Raw genomic sequence first — 25752 nt, forward strand, 5'->3', positions numbered from 1 at the left:
AGGCACCCAACGAGCTTCTTCCAACCAAACAGGGCTCTGCAAATGTCCATGCTCCCCCTGGTGGCGGCCACGGGCCCCTACAGTGTTGAGCTTCTATCCTCATGACCCCTGGTCCCACTGGAAACCATGGGGGCTGCCTTCTGTCAGACCAGGGTAGAAACTCTCCTGAAAACACATCCTTCCATACTCGGGTAAGGCTTTGGCCGACCGCCACAGGAACCACGCTGTCCTGGAAAATAAAACGGTCATTTTTTTAAAAATTCTAGACTGGTTATGTTAAGTTTAATGCTTTGCTCAAACAAATGAGGACGAACTATAAAGGAATTTACAGGACCCTGTGCTGCGGCCCTCCAACATTGTGCTCAGGTGCCTCCTATTGGCTTGAATTCTCCTTGAGATGTTTCTAGAACTTGACTGGAGTTCCACCTGTGGCCATCTGGCCACATTCAGAAAGACACTCCTGTGTGTATAGGAGGTCCCACAAGTCGCACTGCATGTCAGGACAAAAACTAAACCATGAAGTCCACTCTGCAGACCTCTGTGATTAAACTGTAGTGAGGTGTAGATCAGGGTGAGGGGATAAAACCCGTTTTTAAAGTTTTGAGGGGTCTCAGGAGCACAGCAGCCTCAAGAATGGTGAAATGGAAGGAGTTTGGAACCACTGGGACTCTTCTTAGAGTGGGTCATCCAGACAAAATGAGTAACCGGGGAAGAAGGGTCTCTCTCGGCCAGGAAGGTGACCAAAATGTCAATGGTCACTCAGCTTCAGAAGTCCTCTGCTGAGATGGGTGAAGCTGTTGGAAGGACGATCACCTCAGCAGCTCTCCATCAATCAGGCACATATCTCAGCCCACTTGGGGTCTGCCAGACAGCATTTACAGGACTCTGAGGGCGTGAAGAGAAAGATTCACTGGTCTGATGAGACAAAAACTCGGACCTCCAAGCACCATGTCTGCCCTGCTCATCTCCTGCCTCATACAATCCCTACGGTGAAGTTTGGTGGTGGCAGCCTCACGCCATTGAGACGGGGGACTGATCAGAATAAACACAGCCAAATATCGAGAGGACCCTGAAGAACATCTGCTCCAGAGCGCACACCACAGACTGGGGTGTCCGTTAAATGACCCGAAGTCAACAGCCAGGACAATCCTGGAGTGGCTTCGGGACACCATCTTTAGTGTCCTTGAGCGGCCCAGACACAACCCCATAGAACGTGTGTGGAGAAATCCAAAGGTGGCAGGTTACAGACGCTAACCGTCCAACTGAATGGAGCTCGAGAGGATCTGCCAGGAAGCAGTAAGCAGCAGCATAGCTGGTCAAGGGAAGACATCTGTCCCCGGGCGCAGCGTCCAGGGGGCGCCAAATTGATGTTACGAAATTTTAGAATGAAATGTTTTCCATTGTGAAATGCACTAAAAAGTAAATAAAAAACATTTGCATACTCAGTCCGTCACTCCATCAGTATGAGGAGATCTTTTTCCTGTTTTTTGTCTCTTTCTGATTTGAAGCACATATTAGTTCTTTATACCCAACAGACAATAATTGATCCCCTCCACTACTCTAACATGCCTGACTCCCACCCAGAAACATTTTTGACGTTATTGAACAGGTCGCGCGACTGACACGAGGCATTAGGGTGTCCTTGTCTGTCTAAGTTGGTACAAACGCCATTTCTGTGTGCCAAGTGATTTGTGTTTATGTGTTGGATAGAAAATTGATTGGGCCGTGGTGAAGCATTCTAGTAGATGGCTGCAAAAGTCTAGATGTTTCCCCATCATATTTTCATACGAATAAATTGTAAGTAATGCAGTTTTTATAAATATATAATTATTTTGCTTTATAATTTGCTATATACTTTCTTTAAAATAATTTTTAAATGCAGAAAACAAATTTTTTTCTTACAAAAACAAATAGCGGATTTAGATTTTAAAGAACACGAGACGGCTTTATCATTTTCGGAGAATTATATGAAATTTGTTTCTTAAAATACTATTATTTTAAATACATTTTTAAAAAATTTTCTTTCCCTTCCACATTGCATTTTGGCAAACAGGAGGGGGCGCAAAATCTTCAGTTATGCCCGGGCGCTGAAAACCCTAACTACGCCTCTGCCAGGAAGAATGGGATAACCTGACCAAGTCCAGGAGTGCAAAGCTTTGTATTTCTTTTTAGTCATTCTGGTGTGACTACAGTGTGTCTGCATTTCTCCATTTATTTATTTAATGAAAGAGCTTCTGTAAAAAGACACATTTCCCCCAGGGCCAAAAAATGTTCTATCTAAATAACACCAAGACGTGGCTTCTAATAAGGTAATTGGCTGGAGTTTGAGGCCTCAACTTCGCCAGTTATCTTTTGGCTCATTTTCTGTTTGGGTTCCTTTTAAGAAAAAAATAAATAAATTCGGAGGCCTGACCTTCAAAAAACAGGCCAATTAAAACAAATGGAAAATTGCTTAATTAGCAGCAAATACAAGTCACTGATTAAGGAAAGGTTTTGAATGAAAACCTGCAGTCACACTAGCGCTTCAGAACCAGAGCTGGAGACCCCTGCTGTAGATGGTGCATCCTCCTCTGGGCTGATGTGACAAACGATCGGTTCTCGGGGCATGCGTAAATCTCACAAGTGCGCCCATCATCGTGGACTGTCCATGCCAAGCCCACAACTGAGTCTCGACTGGAAAACAAGGCTTTCTCTGTCAAATCTCGAATTTATTAACGCGATTCGATGGCACAATTTTTAAAACCTTTGCCATTTTTCCGACATGTTCTGGAATCTGCGCTCTAAATAGCTTCACGGGACGTCGTCCATCCATAACAACACGCAGAAACACTAAGAAACGCAAATAACGCGAGAGTAACATGCGTGTGCCTGACTGTATCTAGAGGGGTTCTTACGGAAGTCACGCCTTCACCTTTGACTCAGCCAATTGCGATTTGCAGTCATTGGGACGTCATTGCCGGAAAGGCTGAATGCCTGCGGGCGATCCGCCTCACGTGATGCATGACGCAACAGGCTTAGAGGAAGCGAAGCTTCCTGGTTGTTTTCCAAAGACAGACGCTCGAGCGGGGAAGGTGGCAGCAGCGGTGCAAGAAATGTGAGAGGCAGCGTCAGGTGAGAGGCAAGCATTAGTCATTCTGTTCGCGATGCCATTCATTTCATTACAAAGTGCAGTGGATTGGGGTTTTGTCATTCTTCCCTGTCTTTCCTACACTGTTTTTTTTCGGAATGTCGCCCTGTGTGTGTTCCGTCTGTCGCTCCCCTGTCCCCGTGCACAGGTTAACTGCGCTGTGCCCCGCACTGTCTGCACGCAGGGCCGCTTGACTTCAGTAATTCACTTTGTAAACAGAACGCGTGCTTTGACGTCACGGTCCGCTCACCTGCCAACGTCTGTCCTGATGACTCAAACCGCACCCTCGGGTGACTTTACGAGTTTGACATTTGACAGATTCATGAGTTGTTGTAACGGACCGACTTTAGTCCTTAGGTGTCTTGTGCTTGTCTTGCTCCCCCTTTTAAGTGTGAATGATGTTTCAGAGAGAGCGCGTTCAGTGAATCACGAGTGGAGTGACTAACGGAGCAACGCCTTCATACTTCTTTACTTTTTTTTAAAAATTTTATTATAAACCTGCGGTACTTGTGTACTAAAAGGACTGTAGTGAAACATCCCCCACGGAGCCCCAACACTAGAATGGTTTTGGGGGGAAACCTTATGCAACCTCAAGTCTTCAATTTGGTGCCACGACCTTTGTATCTGTAGTTTTCCAACCCCACAAATGAATATATGTATTTCTTTAATATTCCATCCATTATCCAACCCGCTATATCCTAACTCTGAGACCTCTTAAGGTAGGACATTCAATGCCGAATTCCTCTGCTCATTTTGTAAAAAGAAACTGCTTTCATTTTTTCTTTTATATAATGAGATGCTGGTTGTTTGTGTTAAAAAATTGTCAACAGTGCAATCCTGATGGGGGCGTCAGGTGATGTGTGATGGTGCCAACTAAGAAAAGGGCACGCTTAAACATGGGAAAGGTGCTATATACATCCATCCATCCAGCTATATCCCAACGACAGGGTCATGAGTGGTCTGCTGGAGCCAATCCCAGCCAACACAGGGCACAAGGCAGGGCACACACGCCAAGCACACACTAGGGGCAATTTAGGATCGCCAATGCACCTAATCAATTTCTGTAAATTTTTTTTATATGTGTTTTCCTTTGTCATGCCATCCTTTTAGTACACAAATACCATAAGTTTCCTTCTTGGATTAAAAAAAAGTGTGCCCATATCCAGGTCAACCGAACTTTCTGGTGGTGGTCCACAATCCTTCATCACAGCCCTAAACCAACCGGCATTCCTTCCATTCTGGCTGTTCACCACCTTCACACACACCTCATCTTCTCCGTGTTTGGTCACGTTAAATGACGACCTGGCAGTAGACCCTCACGAGTGATGGTGGGTCCACTTGACTCCCGTGTCGTCTCTTTGAGATTGGTTCTGCCGCTCGCGTATGGGAATTGAGGATGTACAATGTAAACAGATTTTTACTTCTGTGGGAATTGTTGGATATGCATAATAGAAATGACTATTTTACATTACAGCGAGTGATCAACCTTAGTGAAAAAAATAGTAAAACGTAATAATTTGAAAGTAAATTCTGTTTCATGTTGCTTTTGAGTTGTTTGTTGCGTTATACGATTTAGTTCTGCTTGGCTTTCAAATTAACACACAAATACTTTTTAAATTTACACTTTTACTGTAAAACCTAAGTTAAAAACAATTTTTTAACTACATTTTCGTCAATATTGGATTGAATTTTGATTCTGCGCTTGGACTTTTATCGTCACAATGCAACATATAACTGCCCGTGATTGAATTTCATTTCTTTCTTTCTATTAAATATAGAGAAAAGCCAAGCAAAATGACACCTTTTATTGGCTAACTAAAAAGTTTACAATATGCAAGCTTTCGAGGCAACTCGGGCCCCTTCGCCTCGAAAGCTTGCATATTGTAATCTTTTTAGTTAGCCAATAAAAGGTGTCATTTTGCTTGGCTTTTCTCTACATTCATAATGGCTAACACGGTACAACACCCTAGTACTACTTTCTATTAAATAAAAAGACTTTTTCGAATGTTTGTACCTGTGATTTGTTAATTGTCATAGTAAAAGCTATTCTAACGGGAAACTGTAAACGTTTTAATACGAATGGCATATCAAGATCTCCTTTGGTGTGTAATGTTAGATGTACTACATTACCTTTCTTGGATGCATCCTTCTTTCAGCAGTAATTCGGCCAGTGGAAGACCGAATGGTGTTAACGGTTGTAGATATTCTTCGTGATATTGTAAGTTGATGTTTTCATCTTCTGCACCATCACCACCAACTGTTTCAGCAGAGTCTATTGATACACATTTAACCAATTTGCCGTGTAACTGATCGTCAATTTTCTCGTTAATTCGTTTGACTTCCTCGTTTCTCGGTGCTAGGATTGCCCATGTACTCATTTCTTCTGTTGATAACCCTTTGGTATGAAATTCATCAATAAGATTTGGACATAATAAGTCGTCTTTTATTGGGAACTTAAAGTGAGGAAAACGTTAAGATTTTTAAAAGCAGAGAGCGCAGGAACTGTGTCTGACAAAAGTATTCACACCAATGAGAGGTGAGAGGGCCTGTTGAGAGGAGGGCAGGACTTGAAAAAATTTCATGGCCAGTGTCTCGCGAGATTTGAGAAAATCTTCCAAAAAGTCACGTCTCATTGTAGGATTTTTTTTTATATAAGAGAGAGATATATTATTATCATATATTATAACATTCTAATTTTCTGAGATACTGAATTTTTAGTTTTCATTACCGCTAAGCCATAATCATCAAAATGAAAAGTTATATATATATATATCACTCTGTGTAATCTATACTAATAAAAGGAAACAACAAACATTTATTTATATAGGACATTTTCATACAAACAGTAGCTCAAAGTGCTTTACAGAATAAAAGAATAGAAAAATAAAAGACACAATAGGAAAAATAAAATAAATCAACATTAATTAACAACGAATAAGAGTAAGGTCCAATGGCCAGGGGGGACAGAAAAAACAAAAAAAAAACTCCAGACTGCTGTAGAAAAAAATAAAATCTGCAGGGATTCCAGACCATGAGACCGCCCAGTCCCCTCTGGGCGAAGCCCTCACTGACTGACTGACTCACTCGTTCACTGACTCATCACTAATTCTCCAAGTTCCCGTGTAGGTAGAAGGCTGAAATTTGGCAGGCTTATTCCTTACTGCTTACTTACAAAAGTTAAGCAGGTTTCATTTGGAAATTCTATGGGTAACAGTCATAACTGAATCCTACTTACGTACATATATACAGCCATAGCCTGCAGCTCGGTCGCCGTGTGAGGCGGAGTTGCGTCTCCCATCACCAAGCCTCCCACGTAATTGAGTGCCTGCCCATATAAGGCCGTCCGTCAGCAGCAATCCAAGCTTTGAGGAAACAGTAAAAAGGAGGCGTGTCAGACGTTGTGGTACATTTTCTGATGCAGCTAGACGGAAACCACTTTGTGACGCTGTCGCTAAATACTTGCAGAAAAATCCACAAGTTAATAGACACGCTGCCGAAAATGAAAGAATGCAAGAAAGAAGGAAAGCAAGGTAAAGAAACGGTAAGAATATCTTATTTATTAACGGCGCAAATATATTCACATGTACTTATCCTATATTACAACTATATACACATATAAATTAGACACATTCAGGCACACACAATCTGCACATGTTCCCCAGTCCTTTATCTGAACTTTCTTGCGCCGCGGACACGTTTACTTAATTTACATGTAAAGAAGCGATCTCACCGGCTCGGCGATAGTTCCTTTATTGAAGAATGAAGCCCGTCTCACCCGGGTGACTTGGCGTTAGCGTCCATCCATGGCCGACGGCCGATCCACAACAGACAAGTAAAGCCGTCAGTAGTGTGGTGGACAGTAAGACGGTAGGGGCTTTCAAAACTCGACTTGATGTAAATAAGTGGACAGGACTGGCGAGTTTTGTTGGGCTGAATGGCCTGTTCTCGTCTAGATTGTTCTAATGTTCTGTATGTGTGTATGTGTGTGTGTATATATGTATATGTATATATGTGTATATATATATATATATATATATATATATATATATATATATATATAATGTATGTGTATATGTATATGTGTGTATGTGTATATGTATATGTGTGTATGTGTATACAGTGGTGTGAAAAACTATTTGCCCCCTTCCTGATTTCTTATTCTTTTGCATGTTTGTCACACAAAATGTTTCTGATCATCAAACACATTTAACCATTAGTCAAATATAACACAAGTAAACACAAAATGCAGTTTTTAAATGATGGTTTTTATTATTTAGGGAGAAAAAAAATCCAAACCTAAATGGCCCTGTGTGAAAAAGTAATTGCCCCCTTGTTAAAAAATAACCTAACTGTGGTGTATCACACCTGAGTTCAATTTCCGTAGCCACCCCAGGCCTGATTACTGCCACACCTGTTTCAATCAAGAAATCCCTTAAATAGGAGCTGCCTGACACAGAGAAGTAGACCAAAAGCACCTCAAAAGCTAGACATCATGCCAAGATCCAAAGAAATTCAGGAACAAATGAGAACAGAAGTAATTGAGATCTATCAGTCTGGTAAAGGTTATAAAGCCATTTCTAAAGCTTTGGGACTCCAGCGAACCACAGTGAGAGCCATTATCCACAAATGGCAAAAACATGGAACAGTGGTGAACCTTCCCAGGAGTGGCCGGCCGACCAAAATTACCCCAAGAGCGCAGAGACGACTCATCCAGGAGGTCACCAAAGACCCCAGGACAATGTTTAAAGAACTGCAGGCCTCACTTTCCTCAATTAAGGTCAGTGTTCACGACTCCACCATAAGAAAGAGACTGGGCAAAAACGGCCTGCATGGCAGATTTCCAAGACGCAAACCACTGTTAAGTAAAAAGAACATTAGGACTCGTCTCAGTTTTGCTAAGAAACATCTCAATGATTGCCAAGACTTTTGGGAAAATACCTTGTGGACTGATGAGACAAAAGTTGAACTTTATGGAAGGCAAATGTCCCGTTACATCTGGCGTAAAAGGAACACAGCATTTCTGAAAAAGAACATCATACCAACAGTAAAATATGGTGGTGGTAGTGTGATGGTCTGGGGTTGTTTTGCTGCTTCAGGACCTGGAAGGCTTGCTGTGATAGATGGAACCATGAATTCTACTGTCTACCAAAAATCCTGAAGGAGAATGTCCGGCCATCTGTTTGTCAACTCAAGCTGAAGCGATCTTGGGTGCTGCAACAGGACAATGACCCAAAACACACCAGCAAATCCACCTCTGAATGGCTGAAGAAAACAAAATGAAGACTTTGGAGTGGCCTAGTCAAAGTCCTGACCTGAATCCAATTGAGATGCTATGGCATGACCTTAAAAAGGCGGTTCATGCTAGAAAACCCTCAAATAAAGCTGAATTACAACAATTCTGCAAAGATGAGTGGGCCAAAATTCCTCCAGAGCGCTGTAAAAGACTCACTGCAAGTTATCACAAACGCTTGATTGCAGTTATTGCTGCTAATGGTAGCCCAACCAGTTATTAGATTCAGGGGGCAATTACTTTTTCACACAGGGCCATGTAGGTTTGGATTTTTTTTCTCCCTAAATAATAAAAACCATCATTTAAAAACTGCATTTTGTGTTTACTTGTGTTATATTTGACTAATGGTTAAATGTGTTTGATGATCAGAAACATTTTGTGTGACAAACATGCAAAAGAATAAGAAATCAGGAAGGGGGCAAATAGTTTTTCACACCACTGTATGTATGTGTGTGTGTGTATATATATATATATATATATATATATATATATATATCTATATATATATATATCTATCTATATATATCTATCTATATATATATAGTGAAAGCCGGCCCGGGCACAGACAGACGGACAGCATATTTCACCCAACATATGTTTATTTACACTATATACAGTCTTTTTCGTGCACTCACAAAACCCCAGTGCCTCCAGCACCGATTCCCCCAAGTCCAGGCCACACAGTTCCTTTGCCTTTCTCCTTGCCGCCTCCAGTCCTTCCGCTAGCTCCGTCCTCTTCCACCCGACTTCCGCTCTGACCGAAGGAGGCGGCCCCTTATATAGTACTCCCGGATGAGCACCAGGTGTTCCCGGCATTCCTTCCTTGGCCATGCCCCAGCGTGGCGGAAGTGCTGGCTGTCCTCCCAGCAGCTCTCCGGGCGTCATGTAAAGTCTTCCCCCCCAGCACTTCCACCACACCAAGATCTCCAGGGTTCCTCAGGCCCCCAACATAACCAGGACGGACGCCCCCTCGCGGTCTGGAGGAGGCACAAGCCCTCCTCTGGTCCTCCTGGGCGTCAAGGGTGTATTTATATATATATATATATATATATATATATATGTGTATGTATGTGTGTGTGTGTGTGTGTGTGTGTGTTTGTTTTGTTAAGTCCTTGAAATGATTTTGTTATCATGGCACTGATTTGTGGTTAAAATGGACCTTTTCGGCCACAACAAGACACGGGCTGCTCGATTTCTTTCAATCCGTGCTGCGTTTGCGGCTGCTCGAGCTTCTTCAGTCGCTTGTGCACGGCTGGCACGATGTCTGTCAGCGTTAGTAGCATTCTTTGGCGTATGTTCTTCATCTGTTTTTTGTGTCCGATTTGCACGATTTCTTTCAGCGTTAGTAGCATTTGTAGCCGTACGCCGCTCATCCATTTGTTGTGCTCGTTGTAGATAGATAGATAGAAACTTTATTAATCCCAAGGGGAAATTCATATAATCCAGCAGCAGTATACTGATACAGAGAAACAATATTAAAGAGTAATAAAAATGCATGTAAAAGCAGACAATAACTTTGAATAATGTTTGCATTTACTCCCTCGGGTGGAATTGAAGAGTCGCATAGTGTGGGGAAGGAAGTCTGTCAGTGGAGCAAGACAGTGATAAAAGTCTGTCACTGAAGCTACTCAGTGGATTCAGTGAATTCTCCATGATTAACAGGAGTTTGCTTAGCACCTGTTGCTCTGTTACACATGTTAAACTGTCCAGCTTTATTCCTACAATAGAGCCTGCCGTCCTTGGTTGTGTACGTGTGGTCGCATTAGCAAGTCTACGTTCCACGTCAGTCATGTGACTTTGTTTCCTACGCATACTTAACGTGGCTGCTTGAGGTATTGCTGCGAACACCATACATAAGGATATATAATTTTCAACTTTAGTCTTGGGTTTGTTTTTGTATAATTTTGTAATCAATATTTTAACACTTCCTTTAATATTTCTATCCATTACTTGCGCCATCTGTTGGTGAAATCTTTAACTATTCTTCATATGAAAATTTCATTTCCTAATTAACATGGATTAATTGATCAAGTAGTGAAACTGATTGTTGATTCATGCATTGTTATCAGAAGTGAGTAATTGTGCAAAATTTCAAGTCATTTGGTCAATAGGAAGTGGGTTAAATGTCGATTACAAGATTTGTAAACTTTAAGAGAAGCGTGGTAATAAAGCTCCAGTTAAGTTAGGTGTGAAATCACCATTAAACAGACTTCTTGAACTCGGCTAAAGTAAAATTTTGCACAAATGTTAGAAAGTTTTACTTCACACCTCATAAAAACACGAAATGAGTGATCCAGCAGTGGAGGGTAGCCCTGTTTTGGACCTTCGGGGTGAAGGTGAACACAAGTTGACGAGCTGTGCTGAGCGAAGTGGCCCGTTGGCCTTTGAATTCTTCTGTTCTTCTCAAGTGCTTTGTATCTGCCTGGTCCTTCATGTGTGTGATGATGTGCCTTCACCCGGGCTTTTCCATTCATCGCTGGGTAGGTCTCACAATAGGTTGGCATTTCCTTTAACATGCCAACCTGTAAAGTTTAGGACAAAGACCCATTTTTCCTTGATTTCTCCCTCAAATTACAAATCAGTTGTGATTAAAGTGCACATTGCAGACTTTCATTTAAGGGGATTTGCAAACATTTTGGTCTCGCCATGTAGAGGTGAATCCTAATTATGGAGGGCACTGTAAATCGCACATCTTCCTTTACTTTCTGCTGAGTAGTGCGATAACACTTAGCATGTTAGCATGAACCCCCCCAACCTTCCACAAAGGCCACAGTAACACACAGACTTCCTCTTCACACTTGTGTCTCGTTTTACGAGCTCCTTTCATGCAATCTGTGAATTCAAGAAGGTTCCTGTCAAGAAATTTTACTGAACCCAGTGCTGTGCTGGACCCTTTCCTGGCCCGGACGCTGTAATAGAAGGAGGCTTAACCTGGCCAGGGATGGGGCTGAATCAGCACCCCATACAAAGGGATACATTAATGGACAGGGTGGGGGAGTTGGTGTCTCCAAGGGAAATTCCTCCTCCCAGTATGGCAGATGGCAGCACCCAGTAAAGGATGCCTGCAGGGAGGTATGGGAATTGTAGTTCTGAGGAACAGCCCTGTTAGGGTCCTTGGGAGACCCGCCAAGGGGTGCTACAAGAAGAGGAGACTCCCTGCTTCAGCCTGACCCGGAAGTGCTTCCATCGGGCTGTGATCCCAAGTCTGACATAAAAGTGAGCCGTCTAGGGGAGTCGGGAGTCAGGGGGCATAAGGCAAAGCCCACCTGGGCGAGGCAAACAAGGAGTAGTTATTGGAAGGCCGTGGAATTTGTCTGTGAAGGTATTTTGTGGAAAATACAAACCTTCATTTTGTCCCCGAGACCGTTGAGTGTGGTGTTTCAGGGGCTCAGTGGCAGCCCCTGTCTCTTACACCCTTTCAATCTTTCACATCTCCTGCCTTCGCCTTCAGGCCTTTTGTTTTCATACTTGTATTCGTTTTCCGAGTCTTCTCTTTCAGCGGTGACTTGTCATCAGTAGATCGTGTTCCAGTTAAGAGCTCCTGTGACAGGACCTCCCACATCTCTATGGTCACCACTGCCATCGCTGTCACGACGACTTGGATGTGCCGCCTTCACCACAAAAAAATGTCCACCTGCTGCGCTGACCCCTTCTTCGTTTTTTTCTTCATTCATAGCCCCTTCCTGTTAATCCCACACCATTTTCTCAGTTCCTGTTTATCTTTCTCTCTCTGTAAGCTTATCAGACCTTTTATCTGGATGTGCAGATTTACGTATGATGCGGCTTTCTTTCATCTTGCCCAATTCTTCTCTTAACGTGTTATTGACCTGCGACACGGTTGCTAGGATTCTGCCCTAAGCGGCTGACTTTAACAGTTGTAATTGTAACAATAGCGATGTCAGATTACAGCTCTGAGTGCGGTAACCAACAGCACCGTCCTGTCGTGTGGAGTGACAACAACAATACTAGAAATGTGCAGGCATGCTTGACTGGAAACTGTGTGAGGAAGAAGAGCTTGAACCATGAAGGCCATCAAAACCATGATGGCAATAAAAATTCGCCAGTGGTAACCCTTGATCTGAATTTTGAAGCAAGTTGATAAAAGTTTGAGGGCAGGTTTATCCTCATAAGTACACAGTGCAGAACCTTGATAGTAATACAGTACCAGAATGAAAGCCACATGCATAGAGTATACAAAACGCTGTCGCAGATTGCTGGGGGGGGGGCGACCCGGCCGGGATGCCTTGGAGGACCGGAGGAGGGCTTACGCCTCCCTCAGACCACCGCCAAGGGGGCACCCCAATGCCTGGAGAGCCCTGGACCTCGGCACTTCTGCCACACCAGAAAGTGCTTGGGGGGGAAGACGAGCAGGGACACCCGGAGTGCTTCCGCCACACTGGGGCGTGTCGGTGGGAGATTGTCGGGACACACCTTGGAGCACATCCGGGCCGCCTCCCTCCATTCGATGGCTGGAGTCAGGTGGAGGAGGACCAGAGACTGAGAGGCATAGTGTGAAGGCCTGGACTTAAGGGGGTGATTGGTGCTGCGGCACTGGGATTGTGCGCACTTATCGTAAATATTATAGTGAAAATAAACGTGTGTGTGTGGTGAAACATCACGTCTTCCTGTCTGTGTCCGGGCTGTACCCCACAACACATACTGTGGTAACTCGGGGAATACAGACCGGCTCAGAGACACCACACACCACACGATTTATTAACAGTTCCTTGCCTTTATAGCACACAACACACAATACCCAGCAATCCCAGCTCAGTCCTTCTCCCTCTTTTCCTTTTCTTTTTCTCTTCTTATTTCGCCTCCACTCCTCTCCCAGCAAGCTTCGTCCACCTCCTCCCTCCCGACTCTGGCTTCCCAAACGGAGTGAGGCGGCCTCCTTTATACTGCATCCTGAAGCGCTCCAGGTGCTCTCTGATAATCATCCGGCAGCACTTCCTGGTGTGGCAGAAGGGTTGTATGGGCACCCAGAAGTACTCCAGGGGCACCCGGATCCTCTTCTAGCCGCACGTCCCGAGTGTGGCAGGAGTGCTGCTGTCCAGGCGCCCTCGGGGTTCAGCTTCCAAGTTCGTGGCCCCAATGCAATCCAGGGGGCCTGTCCTCTCGTGTTCTGGGGGGGGGTATTGCCTCTCTCCTGGTCCTTCCATAGTAAAGGTGTCCCAGCCGTCCGCCACATTACGTATATAGAAGGAGGCATATGTGCAGCTATACACTCCATTTATTTGTGCACAATATATACACCACGACCACAGCGTTTTTGTTTGTGTTTGTTTTTTTTTGTAGATATGTATATTCAGACTCCTTCACTTTTTTTTACATTTAGTTACAATGCAGCCAAATGCTAAAATCATTTAAATTCATTTTTCCCACAATACCCCAGGTTGACAAAGTGAAAATAGGATTTTTTTTTTATATATATTTTGCAGATTTACATGCTCACTTGGTGTGCTATCCATCTTCAGACGGGTTGAAATTTAAGTAGTCAAATGCAATTCATATGGCTCTGCTATATGCGGTTTCCAATGTTTGTGCTGCGCCATTTGTTGAAATGACAAATACAGTGCATATGTCTCTGTTCTATATCATTTGGTATGGGATTATTAAAGGTAGTGTTCATGTTTGTGATACACCATCTGTTAGAATGACATGCAACGCATATGTCCCTGTTATATGCCATTTTGTATGGGATTCGTAAAAGTGGTATTAATGTTTGTTATGTGCCATCTGTTGGAATGGTAAATGCAATGCATTTTATTACTGAAAGATCCTTCAGATGTGCCTGAATGGAATGACAGAGACATACTGTAGCAAAAGAACCGACACACCTTGACAAAAGGGTAAGTATTCCATCCCTTTACTCAGTACTTAGTTGAAGCCCCTATGTCAGTAATTCCAGCTTGGGGGTCTTCTTGGGTTTTATGTAACATGCTTTTCACGAAGGATGTCACAATAACAGAATTTTAGTATTTCATTACAAGTACCAGTGAAATTGTATGATAATTGATACCTATTTGATACCACTGCAGAACCAGATATCCCACTCAACCACTTTTTTATTAAACACCCCTCCATTTTGAAAGTGGACCATATTGTGCCTTTTTCTGTAACTAGCTGGGCTGTCTATCTCATATGGGCTGAAATCAAAGATATTGACATAGAACTCTACGTCAACACGTACAGTGCACATGTCTCTGTTATATGCCAATTGGTATGGGATTCATAAAGGCAGTATTAATGTTAGTGATGCACCATCTGTTGGAATAACACACGCAGTGCATTTTATCACTACAAATATATGTTGCATCATCTGTTGGAATGAAAAATGCGCAGCACATGCCTGTGTTATATGCCATTTGGTATGGATGTGCAACATGCTGGAATAACAAATGCAGTGCATTTTTTAAACTAAAAATGTTTGTGGTGTGCCATCTTTTGGACCTTTCCATGCAATTTTTTCCTTGATAGATCACAATCATCTTGTAAATGTGTGTTTGTGAGCGCACTTCAGACCCCACCCGATTCCTCCCTGAAACAACCGCATATGGGCCATGCTAGTCTACCTCACACAATGCTGCAGTGTGTGTGTGTGTGTGTGTGTGTGTGTGTGTGTGTGTGTGTGTAAACACGATAACTTGTGTACGCTTTCACTTAGATCAACCAAATTTTGCATGTGAGTATGAGGTGCAAAACATAGATTTCTATCAACTTTTGGGCTATTCCCAGTAACCAGAAGTGGTACTTTACTTTATATTCATACAGCTGCAGAGTCCCAATTTATTCAGCTTTACTTTTATAATAATTATTCAATATATTATTCATTTGATTTGATTTGTTGTTGATGGTTCTTTAATGTACATGTCTCTATTATAAAAGAACATCTTGAGACAAGACTTTGGCCAAGAGATTTTGTCAAGTCCTGCCCTCCTCTCAACCATATTCATCCACGCCTGCGGTCGTCTCGCCTCTCATTTGTGTGAATGTTTTTTTCAGACACACACTCAGTTCCTGCGCTCTCAGCTCTTCTACATTTTAACCTTTTCCTCACTTTAAGTTCTCAATAAAAGACGACTTATGTCTAAATCTTATTGAAGAATTTCATCCTGAAGGGTTATCCGCAGAAGAAATGAGTATATGGGCAATCCTAGCAGCGAGAAACGATGACGTCAAACAAATTAAGGCGAAAATTGTCGATTGGTTACACGGTAGATTGGTTAAATGCGTATCAATAGACTCTGCTGAAACAGTTGGTGTAGAAGATGAAAACATCAGCTTACAATATCCTGTAGAATATCTACAACCGTTAACACCGTCAGGTCTTCCACTGCACGAATTACTGTTGAGAGGCGGATGTGTCGTAATGTTATTACGTAATTTATGTCTGAGTGATGGGCTATGCAATTGGACAAGATTAGTTGTATTCGAAATTGGTCGAACAATTCTGACATGTAAAATTTGAACAGGCCACAAGAAAGGTAATGTAGACCATCAGACACCAAAGGAGCTCTTGATATGCCATTTGTATTAAAACGTTTACAGTTTCCCATTAGAATAGCTTTTACTATGACAGTTAACAAATCACAGGGACAAACATTCGAAAAAGTTGTTTTATTTAATAGAGAGGAAGAAACGAAATTCACTCACAGGCAGTTATACTTTGCATCCATCCATTATCCAACCCGCTATATCCTAACTACAGCATCACGCGGGTCTGCTGGAGCCAATCCCAGCCAACACAGGGTGCGAGGCAGGAAACAAACCCCGGGCAGGGTGCCAGTCCACCGCAGGGCACACACATACACCAAGCACCATTTAGGATCGCCAATGCACCTGACCTGCATGTCTTTGGACTGTGGGAGGAAACCCACGCAGACACGGGGAGAACATGCAAACTCCACAGAGAACCCGTGTGTCCTAACTGCAAGGCTGCAGCCAGGGGCGGATCTAGAAAATTATTAAGGGGGTGGCATATAAATTATGAGGGGTGGCAACACTGAAGCAAGCATCCTTGCATGGTTTTTGTGGATTCAAGGAATGCTATTCTTTATTCGGTGTATACACTAGGGTGCACATTTTTACATTGTTCTATAAAAATGAAATAAAGGCTGATTTGTGATTGACTTGAATCTGATATCTGGATTGGAAAGTCAGATAAATTAAATGAGATGGTACGGTATATTTAACTTCTCTTTATTGTGTTTTACGCAAACCTATGCGTTTTACTCAAAGTCTATGCCAAGTTTAATTTACTAAGCATGACAAACAATGCAGACTGCACATTGATACAAAATCTCAATGGATCGTTAAGTCAAAAACACATAATAAATATACAGAAACCACATTTAAATCACCAACATATGTCTTCAAAATGAATAAAATAAATCACAGTATTCAGAGCAACAAAATGACATTTTAAAGTATTCAAATATCTTGGATGAGACATAAAAACAAATTCAATAATTTTAGTGCAAGTAAAGCAACAAAAGTCCCTTTAAATCCAAGTATCTCTTCTTTTTTTAACAAAACCAACAAATTTGGATAGACCGAAAACTAAATTACAACTTTTGGTGTAACAAGGTTATGACCAGCAGTCTATTAAACCATCCAACAAACAGCTTTGGTGCACATGTGTACAGTTGCAGACATATTTACTACTCGCATCTAAAGAATGCAAGTAACTGAACCTACTGTAGCTGAATGCGACGACTGCCATGTTGTTCAGCAAATCTTTTAACAAAGTCATCTAAATTCAAGGCCTTGGTGCGTTTTGATTCAATGCTGAGAATAGCCAAACTCGACAATCTACTCTCTGCCATTGTAGACCTTAGGTCATTTTTGATTATCTTCAGAGCTGAAAAACTCCTTTCACATGTTGCGCTAACTGGTAACACTACAGCTATTTTGCACAACCTGAACAGCTCAAAGAAAACAAGCTTATATGGTTCCAGAAAATGAGCAAACTCCATCAGAGTAGTAGGACTTTCTTTTCCATTCATCTTAAGTCTATCTAGGACTCTCCCTACCTGGTGAAGCTCATGTTTAATATCTTCAACACTTGACTCATAAGCATTAGCCAAAGAGACAATCTCTTCCTCCCTTAAAAAACGACAGCTTGACGGATTTAAAGCCTGAATGCCTTTCATGATGTTGCAATCTGTATCTGAAAAACGTCTTTCCATTTTGCCAATCATGGTGTCCAAGACTGGGTAGAACACTTTGACTCGAAAAGTCTCCTTGCTGTCTGGTTCTACATGCTGTCCAAGTGTGGAAGTAACGATGGAATCTTGAAATTTTGTAGCCATCTGTTTTGACCGCTTTCGGGTGTGAAATGTTGTTGAAATGTGACTCTTTTCACACGTATTAAGTATTTCTGACCATAGGTCTTCAAAAAAAGCCTCACTGCGATAATTTGTCAGTGTTTCTTTTAGTGCGTCAATGAGTTCAACAGCCTTAGAGTGGTCAACAGATTTAGATTGGAGCATCTCAGACAAAATATTTGAGTCACTCAACACCTTTCGAAAGAGCACAAGACATCCAACAAAACTGACATCAATTTGGGCCAATATGCCTTTTGCTTCAACGACTCTTTGAGGATTGTTCTCATCCGAGAGCTCTTCAAGCACTTGCAAAATAGCAGGCAATTTATCCATGACATTGCGACATGCTACATGTCTGCAAGCCCAGCGTGTATCACTGAGTCGCTGGAGCTCCCTTGATACACCATCATACATGTTCCGCTGTACTTCAAGCCATTTTTGATGGACATAAGATCCAGACAAGAACACATAAAGTCCTTCCAACAAAGAAAAGAAATTCCCAGCGTCTTGCACATTTTTGACGGCATCTACTATGACCAGGTTGAGACTGTGTGCACTGCAATGCACATAAAATGCATCCTTGGCCACTGCTTTTATTCTCGCTTGGACACCTGAATGGGCCCCACCTGACAAACAGGGTGCTGGCGTTTCAAGCTCTCTCTTTCAATTTCTGAGCTTTCTTCCTCTCTTAACCCTCTTTCTTCCACCTCTTCACTCACTTCATGCTGGATATCTTCTGCTTCTTCACTTCTTTCTAGCTCTTTATCACCCATTTCTATATTTCTTTCGTCCAACACTCCATCACCTCCTCTGTCTTCCACAACTTCTTTTGTATCCTTTTCTATCTTATCTTCACCTTCCACTCCCACAGTATCTGATTCTGATTTTCCTTTTCTTTTTGGTTTAAAAAAACTCTGGATGTCAGCCTTTCTTTTCATAGTATTCTGGGAGATGCAAGTATGAAGTTTAGACTTTATAGCTTTCTAAACATACACTACACTGAACAATTTCACCTCCCTAATGAATATATATGAAAACATTAAGCTATATGATAACTCAGTAAATTCATGTGCTCCTATGGAATATTTTGATTGCTGCACTAGCTAACAAGGTAATACAGGTTAACGTTAAATAGAACTGATTTGACATACTTGCTGTTTAGTTGTCATATAACTAGCAAGCATCTACCTCAGGCAACACTAAGACATGTTTAATTAAACATTCATTTGTTAAGTATGAAAGTAATTCAGTACCTGGTTTTGTTTCTCAACTCCAGCATATCGATGGACTGGACACGGCATTGTTGTCACGTGACACCACTTATCAAAGGTTTGGACTTGAAGATGCAAGCTACTGAACAACATACTTTCGAAAATAGTTTACAGTTAAACTGTTAGTCATTGATATACGCGAAGATATCAAAATTAACTGCTTCGGTTTGTTAAAAATGCCGGAATTTGTCTGTGATGATCCCGCTGGTTGCACTAAATGTCTTTGATTCACTAAAACGAAGCAGTTCATAAGAGTCATTTGTTCGGACTACGCCTTAATAGAAAGACGATTTTGTTCTATTATTTACAGGTATATGCTATTTTTATGTCATCATAATAGAGCGTTGCTGCTGTAAATCGGTCGAGGAAACTCTTATTTTTAGAACACTGAGATACTAGTGCTGGGGTGGCAAATGGGGTGGCAAGGCTTTTTCTCAGGGTGGCAATTGCCACCCCGTGCCACCCCGGTAGATCCGCCCCTGGCTGCAGCGCTACCCACTGTGCCACTTTACTTTGAATTTTCACGATGAAAGTCCAAACCCTGAATCAAAATTGGATTACAGAAATAAAGGAGATGCTTTATAAAAACACCAGGAATTCTGCTGTGATGGGGTTCAGTTTAACTGAGGTGGAGAAGGGCTTGTGGCGGGCCAAAACAAACAGTGTGGTGGGACCAGACGGCATAACAAAGTCTGGCTTTAAGCAGCTCTCTCCAGTGTTTCATTTGCTTTTTAAGTGGTCTCTTACCTGTGGTATTGTCCCTAATCTGTGGAAACAATCGATCAGTACCCCTGTGTCTAAGGTTTCTAGGCCAAGCTGTTTAAATGACTACAGACCAGTGGCACTTCCATCTATTCCAATGAGATGCTTTGAACATTTTGGTGAAAAACATTTTAATGACGGAGACAAAGTCTTTTCAAGACAGCAATCGATTTGCTTATTGTGCAAAGAGAAGTGAGGACGATGCTCTGCTTGTTATCGTACATCAAACTCTACACCTTTCTCTGCGCCTGGTTGGTATATCAGAGCACTATTTTGGATTTTTCTTCAGCGTTCAGTACCATCCAGCCTCATATACTGATTTGGAAATTGAGCAGTATGATTGTAAACCCATTTATTACACTGTGGATTCAGAACTTTCTTTTAAACCGTTCACCGACTGTTAAAGTGAATTTGTGTTAAATGTTAAATTGTGAATTTCCCCTTGGGATTAATAAAGGATCGATCGATCGTTCAGGACACTTTTTCAATAGTCATTCATTCAAACACAGGAAGTCCGCAGGGGTGTGAGTGTCTTATCACCATTACTGTTTACTGTGTACACAAGTGACCTGAGACAGAACAATGACCGCTGCTCCATTATCAAGTATGCGGATGGCTCATAGGACGCATATCTGGGGAGGATGAAAGCCACCATCTAAATCAAGTGGACTGGATGGTAAACTGGTCTCTCGCTCGGAATGTAAAAAAGACGAAAGAAATGATATTTGATTTTAAAAGACAGAAATCTGCATGTTCACCTATTGTAGTTCTGGGAGAGGAGGTAGAAATGGTGACTGAATAGAAATACTTAGGAACTTTCCTGGATAACAATCTTAACTGGAATACAAATACAACAAAAATTATTCTCTAAATGCAACCAGCGCTTATTTCTCCTCCATAAACTCAAACTATTTAAAGTAGACAAGGACCTCATGTTGTCCTTCTATCGTTGTCTGATCCAGTCTGTGGTCACTTTCATTGCCTGGTTTAATAGTCTGACAAACCAAAACTCAAAAAAGCTCCAGCAGATTGCGAAGTACGAAGCTAAATTTATTGGGGCTGATGGAGATGATTTGACTGGCGTGTGTGTGTGTGTCAGTGGGCAGGTGATGTTAAAGAAACTGGAAATCATCTCAACTGATGACAGACAGCCATTACATGGAGAACTAAAGTTCAGTAAATCAGGAAGGAGAGTCGCTTTGAAAACCCACACAAATCGCTCCACAGACTCCTTTCTTCCAAGTACCATACGACTTTTCAATAAGAAATATCAGAGGTAATGATTAAGGTTTTGATATACAGTTAGGTCCATAAATATTTGGACTGAGACAACTGTTTTCTCATTTTGGTTCTGTACATTAATCACCACAATGAATTTTAAACGAAACAACTCAGATGACGTTGAAGTGCAGACGTTCAGCTTTAATTCAGTGGGTTGAACAAAACGATTGCATAAAATGTGAGGCAACTAAAGTATTTTTTGAACACAATCACTTCATTCAGGGGCTCAAAAGTAATTGGACAATTGACTCAAAGGCTATTTCATGGCAGGTGTGTTCAAGTCCGTCGTTATGTCTTATCAGTTAAGCAGATAAAAGGCCTGGAGTTGATTTGACGTGTGGTGCTTGCATGTGGAAGATTTTGCTGTGAACAGACAACATGCGGTCAAAGGAGATCTCCATGCAGGTGACAGAAGCCACCCTTAGCTGCGAAAACAGAAAAAACCCATCTGAGAAACTGCTACAATATTACAAAATCTACAGTTTGGTACATCGTGAGAAAGAAAACAAGCACTGGTGAACTGAGCAACGCAGAAAGACCTGGACGTCCACGGAAGACAACAGTGGTGGGTGATCACAGCATCATTTCCATGGTGAAGAGAAACCCCTTCACAACAGACAGCCAAGTGAACAACACTCTCCAGGGCTTGGTCAGCGTATTGATATCCAAGTCTACCATAAAGAGAAGACTGCATGAAAGTAAATCCAGAGGGTGCACTGCAAGGTGCCAGCCACTCATAAGCCTCAAGAATAGAAAGGCTAGATTGGACTTTGCTAAAGAACATCTAAAAAAGCCAGCACAGTTCTGGAAAAACATTCTTTGGACAGATGAAACCAAGATCAACCTCTACCAGAATGATGGCAAGAAAAAAGTATGGAGAAGGCGTGGAACAGCTCATTATCCAAAGCATAGCACATCATCTGTAAAACACGGTGGAGTCCGGCAGTGTGATGGCTGGCAGTGGTACTGGGACACGAGTGTTTATTAATGAGGTGACACAGGACAGAAGCAGCCGAATGAATTCTGAGGTGTTCAGAGACGTACTGTCTGCTCAAATCCAGCTAAATGACGTCAAATTGATTCATGATACAGATGGACAATGACCCAAAACATACAGCCAAAGCAACCCAGGAGTTTATTAAAGCAAAGAAGTGGAAAATTCTTGAATGGCCAAGTCAGTCACCTGATCTTAACTCAACTGAGCAGGCATTTCACTTGTTGAAGACTAAACTTCGGACAGAAAGGCCTACAAACAAACAGCAAGTGAAAGTAAAGGCCTGGCAGAGCATTAAAAAGGAGGAAACCCAGCATCTGGTGATGCCCATGAGTTCAAGACTTCAGGCTGGCATTGGTTTTCAACCAAGTATTAGAAATGAACATTTGATTTCCAGTTATTTAATTTGTCCAATTACTTTTGAGCCCCTGAAATAAAGGGATTGTGTTAAAAAATACTTTAGTTGCCTCACATTTTTATGCAATCGTTTTGTTCAACCCACTGAATTAAAGCTGAAAGTCTGCACTTCAACTGCATCTGAGTTGTTTCATTTAAAATTCATTGTGGTGATTAATGTACAGAACCAAAATGAGAAAAAAGTGGTCTCTGTCCAAATATTTATGGACCTAACTGTGTATCCTGTAACCTTTTTTTGGTGTAAATATGTATTATCTAACTGCCTTACCTTAACCTTTCTTGTTTCTATTTGTCTGTTTTATTTCATTCTGTCTGTTATTTGATGCAACTGAGAAGGCAAATTTCATGTTTGCTTGTGTAAACATGACTACATAAAGAAACCTTAAACCTTAAAATTCATTGCGCTATTGATAAAAAGGTAATTAAAAAAAATAGTTTTTACTGAAGTTTTACAGTAAAAGTGTAAGTTTTTAAAATGTATTTGTGTGTTAATTTCAAAGTCAAACAGAACGATAACGTATAACGCAATGATTGCCTGCCTCTAAGGCTGGATTTATACTTCATGTGACGCATGCTGCAGTGGACACTCCTGCTACGCAAGCGTTTTACTGTTTATACTTGAGCGCATACGTACTTTACGTAAATCTGGAGGAACCCAGCAGGTGGCAGTGCGAGATATCATCACGGTGAGAACAGCCGTGTTGTGAATTGCCTGGAACAGCCATTAAATTTCGATGACACCATACCGCAATATCTCTGAAAAGGATGTTTAATGATTAAATCCATCAGTCCAGGGATGTGTCCATTCCAGCAAGCACTGGGCACGAGGCTGAAACAATCCATAGATGGGGCATCAGCTCATCACAAGGTGAATACTAACACTCACATACACTGGAGTCGTTTTCGTGTCACCAAATCCCCAAAACTTCATGTCTTTGGAAGGAAACCGGAGCCCACTGTGGAAACCCAGCAGGAAAACATGCAAACTCCAGACCGGGAGTACCAGCGACGTGACTTCCTGTGAGTGGTACCGCTGCACCACCGTGTCACCCCCATGTGTGTAATTATTAACAGTGTTCATTATTTAAATGAAATTAACGATGTATCTGTAAAATGTAACATACATACTTTAATGCATTTCATCGTGAAAGTGATATTAAGTATAAATCTGAGGATTCGAAATGTGCGGAGAGTTGGAATATCAGACATTTAATGTGTTCTGTGTGGTGAGCTATTAATGCTGTCAGGTCTGGAGGAAGCCCCAGAAAAAAAAGACGGTATGTGAGACTTTTAAAACGTTATCGTGTCATTACGAGGAGGAAAATGTGATGCTTGAATATCAAAGCACCACGAATGCATCTGTGTGTCGGCATTTTGCTTCACTACATCGAGCCATTCATCGAACCTACTAGGATCCACATAGAGGCTTTCTGTCACATGTAGTTAGTAAACAGTGACTCTGACGTCACATTTCGACTTTTATCACACTGAACTGGCTGACTTTTTACTGGTACTGCAACTCGTGTTAATTTCTGAAGACCTGCTCAGAGGACTCGTCAAATGAACGGCCGGAATGCGTGGCAGCCATGATCTGTACGCGTTCTGAGCGTGAAGTATAAACAAGCCTTAACGCAACGTGAAACATAATTTTCTTTCAATTTATTATGTTTTACTATTTTTTATTTTTTTTTAAAACGGATAGTGTAGTGGGGCAAAATGAGGGGGCGGACAAAGTTGGATATTTGGGGTGCCAACCAGACAAAAACTCTGTTTAATATGAACAAATAGCAGAAAAATAAACAGAAAATATACACTTTAATACATCCATCCATCCATTTTCTAACCCGCTGAATCCGAATACAGGGTCACGGGGGTCTGCTGGAGCCAATCCCAGCCAACACAGGGCACAAGACAGGAACCAACCCTGGGCAAGGTGCCAACCCACCGCAGGACACACACAAACACACCAAGCACACACCCTAGCCAATTTAGAATCGCCAATCCACCTAACCTGCATGTCTTTGGATTGTGGGAGGAAACCCGGAGGAAATCCATGCAGACACGGGGAGAACATGCAAACTCCACGCACGTAGGACCCGGGAAGCGAACCCGGGTCTCCTAACTGCGAGGCAGCAGCGCTACCACTGCGCCACCGTGCCGCCCCACTTTAATACACCTCCTGTCAATAAGGTTAAGTCCTTGATAGTTTCTGGCTTGGCTTAGTAGAGTAGTCGGGTCAACATAGAAATGAGAGGACACATTCCAGAAGCGTTCTCCTTTTCTATCATATAACCGGAAGGGACAGGGCTTCCTTTGCTTCGGTGCCCTCCCAGGGCGGTGTCTTGAGGCTGTGAGGGAAGAAGGAGACAAGACTGTTGGTGGCAGTGCCCCCTCTCAACCCAGGGTATTGCTGCCTACTTTAGGCGAACCTGGAAGGCGACCCTCTGCCATGCATGGTTGACATACGATAAAACTTTATTTGCCCCAAGGGTTAAAATTAGGCCTGTTAGAGAAGTGCAAAAATAAATAAGTAATTAATATGACAAGTAACAAACCCAAATCTCAAATTTGCATTATGAGGTGAGACACAAAAATAACTGAACTGGACTTGAGGCTTTCCTGGAAAACCGTCTGGAGGTCGGCTGGACGTGAATCGTAGGACTATATCCCGTCCTACATGCCCTCTCAACCCGCTGACTGGCTAGGTATATCCTGTGAATAGCCCAGTCAGTATTTGCACAACAATCGCTACACGAGTTGCCGCGATAATGTTGGGTGAAAAATTCGAACAGAAATTGAACAAAATGGCCACAGAGACTTGTGAAATGATAAAAATGGTGTACGGTGATATTAGTCTGTCTCACACACAAGTTTTTAAGTGACACAAACGTTTCAAGGAAAGACAAGAAAACGTGGAAGTTGTTCAATGCTCAGGTCGCCCACACTCGTCTCAGACTGATGAAAACATCAAAACAGTGAATCGGATCGTACTGCAGTTTGTGACGGACAAAAACATTCCTGCGTCCTCCCTATTCGCCTGATTTAGCGCCCTGTCTTTTTTTTTTTACTTATTCCTGAAAATCAAAAGTGACCTGAAGGGAACACATTTTTCTTCAATGGATGATGAAGTGAAGACAGAAATGGCAAGCCAGTTGTAGAGCCTCAAGCAAGAAGACTTCCAGCACTGTTTCAGTCAATGGAAGATACGTATGGAGCGGTGTAGAGAACAGGAGGGGGAGTATAGAGAAGGTGACAATGTTTAGAAGGCGCTAATTCATCAA

General features: G+C 42.2%; 1 protein-coding gene across 4 annotated transcripts in view; it reads left to right on the forward strand.

Annotated features, from left to right (window-relative positions):
- Positions 1-3023: 3023 nt before the first annotated feature.
- LOC120527090 (probable E3 ubiquitin-protein ligase HERC3) overlaps positions 3024-25752 on the forward strand; it is a 101120-nt gene continuing 78391 nt past the window's right edge. For 3 of the 4 annotated variants that reach the window (XM_039750157.1, XM_039750159.1, XM_039750160.1), the window contains exon 1: positions 3024-3111. The gene's annotated coding sequence lies outside the window, so the exon portion shown is untranslated. Of the gene's footprint in view, positions 3119-25752 lie in introns of all 4 variants that reach the window. The other variant, XM_039750158.1, reaches the window with a different exon arrangement.

This window comes from Polypterus senegalus, chromosome 4, assembly GCF_016835505.1.
Source record: "Polypterus senegalus isolate Bchr_013 chromosome 4, ASM1683550v1, whole genome shotgun sequence".
Classification (NCBI taxonomy): Eukaryota; Metazoa; Chordata; class Cladistia; order Polypteriformes; family Polypteridae; genus Polypterus; species Polypterus senegalus.